Source organism: Suricata suricatta, chromosome 5 (assembly GCF_006229205.1).
Source record: "Suricata suricatta isolate VVHF042 chromosome 5, meerkat_22Aug2017_6uvM2_HiC, whole genome shotgun sequence".
In the NCBI taxonomy this organism is placed as follows: Eukaryota; Metazoa; Chordata; class Mammalia; order Carnivora; family Herpestidae; genus Suricata; species Suricata suricatta.
In genome coordinates this window covers 106,754,442-106,763,088 of record NC_043704.1, presented here as the reverse complement: position 1 = coordinate 106,763,088, position 8,647 = coordinate 106,754,442, and the positions used below count along the sequence as shown (strand labels likewise).

General features: G+C 36.8%; 1 protein-coding gene across 1 annotated transcript in view; it reads left to right on the top strand.

Moving 5' to 3' along the window:
- Nucleotides 1-4,100: 4,100 nt before the first annotated feature.
- Nucleotides 4,101-8,647, top strand: part of KCNAB1 (potassium voltage-gated channel subfamily A member regulatory beta subunit 1) — a 452,797-nt gene continuing 448,250 nt past the window's right edge. Inside the window, exon 1 of the mRNA XM_029940002.1 lies at nucleotides 4,101-4,202. The gene's annotated coding sequence lies outside the window, so the exon portion shown is untranslated. The remainder of the gene's footprint in view (nucleotides 4,203-8,647) is intronic.

Genomic DNA, 8,647 nt, shown 5'->3' with positions numbered 1-8,647 from the left:
AGACACATAGAATCAGTAGAACGGAATAGAAGGCCCAAAAGTAACCCCATGCTTATATAGTCAATCTACAACAAAGGAGGCAAGAATATACAATGGACGAAATACAGTCTCTTTAGTAAATGGTACTATGAAAACTGGAGATGCAGAAGAATGAAACTAGACTACTTTCTTATACCATACACAAAAATAAACTCAAAGTGAATTAAAGACCAAAATGTGAGACGCGAAACCATAAAACTCCTAGAAGAAAATTTAGGCAGCAATTTCTTCGACATCAACCTTAGTAACACTTTACTAGATATGTCTCCTCAGACAAGGGATACAAGAGGAAAAAAAAAAAAAGCTTTTGCACAAAAAAGAGACCCATCAACAAAATGAAAAGGTAACATACTGAATGGGAGAAGATATTGCAAAAGACGTAATAAGGGCCCAGGATCCAAAATATATAAATAATTTATACAACTTTAACACCAAAAAAAAATTATCCAACTAAAAAATGGTCAAAGTACCTAAATAGACATTAAAAAAAAAAAGGCATACAGATGGCAAACAAACACATGAAAAGATGCTCAAAATTACTCATCATCAGGAAAATGCAAATGAAAACTGTAGTGAGATATTGCCTCATCTCTGTCAGAATGTTTAGAATCAAAATGATAAGAAATAATAAGTTTTGGCAAGTATGTGGAGAAAAAGGAACATTTGTGTATTGTTGTGTTCTGTTGGTGGGAATGTAAGTTCGTGTAGCCACTGTGCAGAACAGTACTGATTTTCCTTAAAAATAATTAAATAGAAATACCATATGATCTAATAATTCTGCTATTGGGTATTTACCCAAAGGAAATAAAACAAAAACACTAATTAAAAAAGATATATCCTCTTCTATGTTTATTGCAGAATTAATTACAATAGCCAAGACATGGAAACAACAATGTCCATCCACAGATGAAGAAGAAGTGGTATATATATGTACATAATGGAAGATTACTCAGACATAAAGAATGAGATCTTGCCATTTGTGATAACATAGATGGACCTAGAAAGTATCATGCTAGATGACATAAGTTAGAGAGAGAAAGACAAACAAACTGATGATTGCTGGAGAGAAGGGGAGCGAGGGGCATGGACAAAATGAGTAAAGGGGAGTGGGAGGTACAGGCTTCCATTTATGGAATGAATACATCATGGGGAATGAAAGGTAGAGCACAGGCAATACTTAGTCAATGGTACTGTAATAATGTATTGTGGCAGATGGTAGTTATACTTGTGGTGGGCCTAGGCTAACATATAGACTTGTGGAATCACTATGTTGTACATGTGAAACTAACATAACATTGTCAACTATACTTTAAAAAAGAAAAAAAGAATGTGGGAGCAAAGCAGGAGTTCTCCCTGGTCAAAAATTGGATAATTTGAGCATCAAGAAGAAAAATAAATGCAGTAAAATAAAACAGATTTTAAATCCATAAGTTCATAATGATATTCTCCTCCTTCCAAAATTGATCAGCTTTGGAGTATTCTTTGGAACTAACCTGTTATTTCACAAACTACTAAATAAAGGGAAAGAAAGAAAAAAGCAAAAGCAAACACACGTACACACAAACACACACAACCCCAAAATGCTGCCTTCACAGCACCTACAATGAAATCAATTAATTAATTGAGCCAATATTTATTGAGTACAATATTATAGATGCTGGACATTATCTTAAGAACTAGGGATACATCACTGTACAAAAAAGAACAAATCTCTAATAGAACTAACATTTCAGTGGGACAAGAAATATCCCCATATTATCTTAAACGGTGATAGTGCTGTAGAGAAAAAGTTGTAAGGATTAAGATAGGGAATGATGGAGGAGGAGGTGTAATTTCACATAATATGGTCAGGGAAGACCTCACTGGGGTGATATTTGAACAAAAACTTAAAGGGAAATGAATCCATGTATTCATTATCTAGGGGAGGAGCATTTTGGACAGAGACAATGGCAACTTCTAAGCCCTGAGGCATGGACATTGTTGGCATTTTGTAGAAATAGCAAAGACGTCAGTGTAGCTGGAATGAGGGAGGGAGAAGGAGAGCAGCGAGAGAGTAGATCACATAGGGCCTTATTGGCTATTTCAGGACTGGGTTTTAACACTGAGTGAAAAGGGGAGCCACAGAAGAGTCTTGAGAGAAGAGAGTAATGGTATGACTTAGGGTTTAAAGGATCGTCTATCTGCCATGTTGCAAATAGGCTGAAGGAGTGGGCTGGGGTGAGGAACAAGAGTAGAAAAAGATAAACAATTAGAAGACCAATAAAATAATCCAAAATAATGCGAGTGCCGGAACTACGATAGATATGATGGAAGTGGCACATAATAGTCATATTCTGGATGTCTTACAGTTAGAAGCCACTGGACTTGGAAGTGTCCTGCATCAAATAATTAGTGGGCAATATCAGGTGTGATTTAACTCATGATGGTAAACTGAATCTGGAGGTTGATGAGCAGATGGGCCTGAGTGAAGTAGAGGGTGTATATATATTGGAGGTTGTAGGTTATGGATAAGAATGGAGGTGTTGGTGACAGAAATGGGAAATTTGAGAGAAGGAATAGGGTTAATGGAGATAGTTTTGGACATATTGAATTGGAGGTGATGGTAGAAATTCAAAGTAGGGATATGTGGGAAGTTTAGGATATGGAATTAGAGGTCAGGTGGGATATGTTGGTAGAGATCAAGATTTGGGAGTTCTTATATAGAGCTGTTGGTTGGGGAAAAAAGAGTGAATGAGCTTTATATCAAGAGATAAAAGCAGAGGATTAAGGAGCAAACCTAAGAAAATGCCCACAGTGATGAGGAAGGTGGAGGATATAGAGCTGATAAAATAAATAAAAGGCCCAATGGGAGCCAAGGGAGCCTGCATCTCAAGGAGAGGTTGATCAAGAGTGTCAAATATTGAAGAGAAATAACAGAGAATGTAGCTAGAGGAGAAGCTAGCAGACATGGCAAGAAACATGGTAGTGAGGTGAGTGGGTTAGAAGCTAGATTATGGGGGCTAAGAAAGGAAGGATACTGAGAAATGGAACAGAAAGTCATCAGTTCATTGTTCTGATAATTTTCAAAGAAAGGTATATAAAGAGCTCTTTTTAGAAGACTAGGTCAGAAGAGAGGAAATCTAGTTCATTCTGTGGTCACACACACACACCTTGTATGAAGCCTATCTATTGTGTATAGCAATACATACTTCAGTAGTGCTACATACCATATCTAATCTCAGAGATGTCTAATATTTTTATTGTTATCTAATTCAATTTCACCTGAAAAACTCAACATAGGAAAATTCTGATTTCCAAAATACATATAAATATGATTATTCACTTTGAAAAATAAATTTTTCCTTAAGGGAAATCACATTTTATCTCCCTTTTAAACAGGAAGATTTTCATTTACCTTACTATATAAACTGATTTACAAACATTGCATTTGTACTGGGTTTGAAAGTGTACATCCATGTAGAACATAAAGGGAAACTTGCATTTACCATTGAGCTTTCTAAACTCCTTTTTGTGAGAAAATATTCCAGTGTTATGTCTTGTCCATGTTTCCTTTTTTCCCTGTCAATTTTTCTCATGGAAAAGATCTTTTGTTTTTCTTTTCTCCTGACCCTCTTTAACTTTCAAACTATGTTGGGATGGGATGACCTTGTGAAAAGAAATCTTTTTCAGGCTCTCAAGATAATTCTTGGGGTCACAGGCCCCCCACAAGCAGAAACAGTTTTGGCAAATTGTTCCTTCCCCAGAGTATCATGGGCATGGAGGCTGGTCTGAGGCTCCAAAGTTGGAAAGAGCTAGCTTTAAGATGAATCTGGATTTCTAGAATCAACCATAAGATTGACTTTTAGCAAAATTTCTCTGTAGACTCTCCAGGTGTTATTCATTCTCTTTGTCATCCTTGCCTAGCTATCCTAAGTTTCCAATAGAAATCCAGATGTGAACTCTTTGTTTTTGTTTTTTTGTGTGTTTTTGTGTTTTTTGTTTTTTTCCAGTGGAGACAAAAGGCTTCGTTACATGCATTGATTGTATTTGTCTTTGCTAGCTTCCCCATTTGGTGTGTACTGATCTGTGTCATCCTGGGGCCCGGAAGGGGACTCGTCAAGGGGAACCAATATGCTGCTTTGACTGCATCCCATGTGCTGATGGACATGTGTCGTGGGAACCAGGTAGAGATGATCATATTTTTCACTGATATTGAAATACAATCAGAGTAAGCATGCTTTGGTAAAGAGGGCTTTAGGAGTGATCTTTATAAATAGTTGTAAACAACTAATAACAAAAATCCTTACAATCCTTTGAACTGTTGGATATCCTGTGCAGTGTGAAAAAAACCATAGTATTGGGTTTCAGTTCTGAAGCTGCTACTGTTGGGAATTTAAGAGAAGAACATTTTTAAAAATGAAATGTGAAATGTGAATAAATGGATTCATAAAAAGTACTTAAAATATTTCAATTTCTAAAATACAGTAAATATTAGTTATGTAAAAAATAGTGAATAATTGGAAAAATAGGTGAATTACAGTTCTTTGTTTTACTGAATTATCTCTAGTTTGGAATTATAAGTTCTAGAATTCCATCCCTAAAGACCATGGAATTAAGGCCATAATTACTCAAGGTCGTAATATGAATTTTGCAGATTAATTCTTTAACTACTGCTTCTGAATTCTTCTCTGAAACCTGCTGAATTTCTGCTCTTCATGACCAGGATTTTAGCTGTGTTTGGGGTACTTACCCTTATGAAGCATGTTGGAGCAGGTTTACTTTTATCTCTGTTTATCTCTATCTTTAAAGATAACTCAAAAGCTGTACTTGCCCTTTGCCCAAAGGCAAACAATTTATTTGAAGAATTTTAAAGTATGTAAAAATTCCCAAATAGAAAATAAACACAGTGTAATCTGAACAACTCCCTGAACCCCACGTGACTCAGTCTCTGAAGAGTTTTATCAAAAGAAGTCCAGTCCAGCAGTGAAGAGTGGTTAAAAGGGAATTCCAATCATCACCTGTACATTTTAAAGAATATTAAAGTGATCCATTTGATAATTTACTATGAATTCATCTCAAATACCTTTTTCTTATGTTGTAACACACTCCCATGGAATTTTATCAACACAGTTGTTTTTGTTTTATTTCCTTTCTTTTTAAAAAACTTTTTCAAATGCTTGTTTATGTACTTGTGTGTGTGATAGAGAGATAGGGTGTGAGTGGGGGAAGGGGCAGAGAGAGAGAAAGACACAGAGTTTGAAGCAGGCTCTGGGCTATGAGCTGTCAGCACAGAGCCCAACATGGGGCTCAAACCCACAAACTGTGGGATCATGACCTGAGCCAAAGTTAGAAGCTTAACTGACCGAGTTACCCAGGAACTTTTGTTTCCCTTCTTATTCTCAGTCCTTCATGCCTGTTCTCTGGAATCTGCATCTGGAGGGTGGGGAGGGGAAAGCTAAAGGAGCAAAGACAAGATTCCCCTCAGTAGGTGGCAGTAATGTTGAACGGAAGACTGAAAACACTTGTATTTTAATCAACCTTCTCACAATTCTCTTGATTGTTTCACCTGAGTAGCTTTCATTTTCTCATCCATGTTAAACCATTTGTGAATTCTCAGGCTTTTGAGATACACACCTCCCTTCTCAATGGAATAATGGGAAGAGAAAGAAAAGAGACATCTTACTGGAAAAGGCCCAGATAGGAAAGGCTGAAACCAAGAAAGCAGACCAAATTCCCACAACTAAAAATAATTCTCAATTTGTAATGTTGGTTGCACATTCTAAGACCATTGTATTGCTGGTTTCTTTTCTTCTTTCTAGATTTTGTATAGTCCGTATAAAGGGATCTCAATGAGTCCTGCCCTAGGTCTTTGGCTGCTCCGAGTTAATCCTCTGTTCTTTATTCATTAGGTCAAAGGGAGTGTGAACAATGTGGTGAAGACTATTGGTCAAATGCACAAAAGAGTGAGTGCATGCCAAAAGAGGTGGAATTCCTGGCTTATAATGAGGCCCTGGGATCCCTGCTTGCCATTCTCTCCATCTTTGGGGTGCTTGTGGTCTTGGCAGTCACAGTTGTGTACGTGATATACAGGCATACTCCACTTGTGAATGCTAGTGACCAGGAGCTGAGCTTTCTCATTCAGCTCTCTCTTGTCATCACACTGCCATCTTCCATGCTTCTCATTAGCAAACTGTACAACTGGTCCTGCATGACCCGCCTTGTCAACTTTGGCAATGGCCTTTTCTCTTTGCTGGTCTTGCATTCTTGGAAAGACTATTTCACCGTTTTTAGCCTGCAGAATTTCTAAATCCAAATCCTGACTCCTATTCATCCATTCCCTTTATTGAAAAATCATTGTGTAATCTCTGTTCTAGTTGAGATTGGCATATGCACAGCCTACTTAGTATTGGAGCCTTCAGTAGTGCATAAGAACATAGAATCTTGAAATATGAAGATCATTCTGGAATGTGATGAAGGTTCTATAGAGTTTTTATGCTCTGTGTTTGGGACTGATGTCTTCCTGGCCTTGCTATGCTTTCTTACAACCTTTGTTGCTTTCCAGTTGCCAGATAATTACTATAAAGGAAAATGCCTCACCTTTGGGATTCTGGTCTTTTTCAACATCTGGATCTCTGTTGTCCTTGTTTATTTGAGCACCAAAAGCAAGTTCAAAGTAGCTGTGGAAATATTTGTAGTCTTGGCATCTAGCTGTGGTTCTTTGGGTTGTATATTCGCTCCCAAGTGTTTCATTATTCTGCTGAGGCCAATGAGGAATACTGATATTGTTGGTGGAAGAGTCCCCACTGTAAATAAGAGCATCCAACTGACTTCAGCCTCTGTGAGCAGTAGGCTTAATAATACCACAGTGTCAAGTGTTCTGAATGAATAGGGTTGTGAGTTACACAACTGTTCTGAATGACTAGGGTTGTGAGTTACACAAAGATGCAATGGTGACATGGTTCAATGTTCCCTCTCAGGTTGCTCCTGTAGCACCATCTGATGCTCTGGGGTAATATTGAAGATTTGGGCTCTAGTACTGTGGTGCTAGCATGAGATATGAAATCTCATACTGTAAGATACCATTGAGTATGAATTAGAATACTTGTTACTACTGAAACTGTAAAGCACTACATTCAAACATTTCGTAATACTTTAGTATAAGGAATTGATAGTAGAGGGTACAAGTAATCTAAAATAATGGGTAAAAAATTGGCTCATGAATATGTTTCCTTTTATATTATGGGTGTCTGATCTAGAAATTTACATTAAACAAAGTCACCTTGTGGGGACCAACAGAGACATCTTGTTAATGTCTCTGTGGAATAGATAGATTTTCCGTGACTGAGGTAAGAATTATAGCTCATAAACTTTCCCTTGGAGCAGGGCATTTGGTAAGAGAATTTATGTTTCAAAGGACTCTGCAGCATACAGATGATATTGGAGGAACCAAGATGTGAACAAAGCTCAGGTCCTTCTTGAATTCATAATAGGAATAGATAAGTTTCTTCCAGAGGGAAGGCAAGGCCTACTTTGTCCAGATCTTCCTGGATAATAGTAGTAAAATATTTGAGTTTCAAAACATTTTTCTATTTATAAAATAAAAATGAGGGGAATTAAGGTATCAGCAAAGCAGCTCTTGAGTTGATTATATAGTGAATACCCAATAGCAAAAAAAGCAATTGTTTACCCAGAGTAGGTATTAGAATGCAAGACTTTTTAGTATAAATTAATTGATAGATATTTACTCTTTGATCATCCAGAGTTAACTAAAATATTAAAAAATATTTTGAACCTTCTTTCAGTTATGAAACTTAAAAATGATCTACATATATTTATGTGCATATGAATTACATGTATGGAAAAACAGAATTTGTAGAAATGCTGATAAACCAAGTGCATACTTGACTCTAGGAAACCAGTAGAATCAGAAACTCTCTTTTCAAAGGAAGTTATGAGATCTTGTGAATATCAGTTAACCAAACTAGACAGAGAGATCCATACAGGCTGTTGGAGCAGAAAGTGAAACCATGATGACTAGTTTCGCAGGACAGGTCTGTCAGGAATTTATTAATTTTTAAAGAAAGATTATTCCAGACCAGATGAAAGGGATAAGCTTCCTGTAATTTAAATAGCAAGTTTACACCAAGGTTCAGCAAAGGCCAAAAGTGAGCTCATTTCTTGGAGGGCTAATGGTATCCCAGTGCTTTCTGGGTCAGCATCTATTCATCCACCCATCTCCCAAAACTTCTAGAGTGCTTTGCATCATGGCCCTAGGACTCTTAGAGAGGAGCCTATATCATAGTGTGAAGAGTGGAGGGATTGCTGTCTTTGTCCCTCTGCTTGACCAGGGATGGACTTTGGGAAAGAGAGGGTAGTTTATCAAGGTATCAAACAATATGAAAATGAGAATTGAGTCAATTTATTGCTCAGGAATGCATGTAGCTTGAGTTTTCTCAATGATCCATGTTGGAATTTTTTTTTACTTTATTTTTTATTTTTATTTTTTAGAATATAACACTATTTTTTTAACATATGCAATTATTTTCCATCATTTACAATACAGTAGTTACAATGACACTCCAAATGGATAAGCAAAGTAAAAAATCAGAACCCCAACTTCTATTTCATG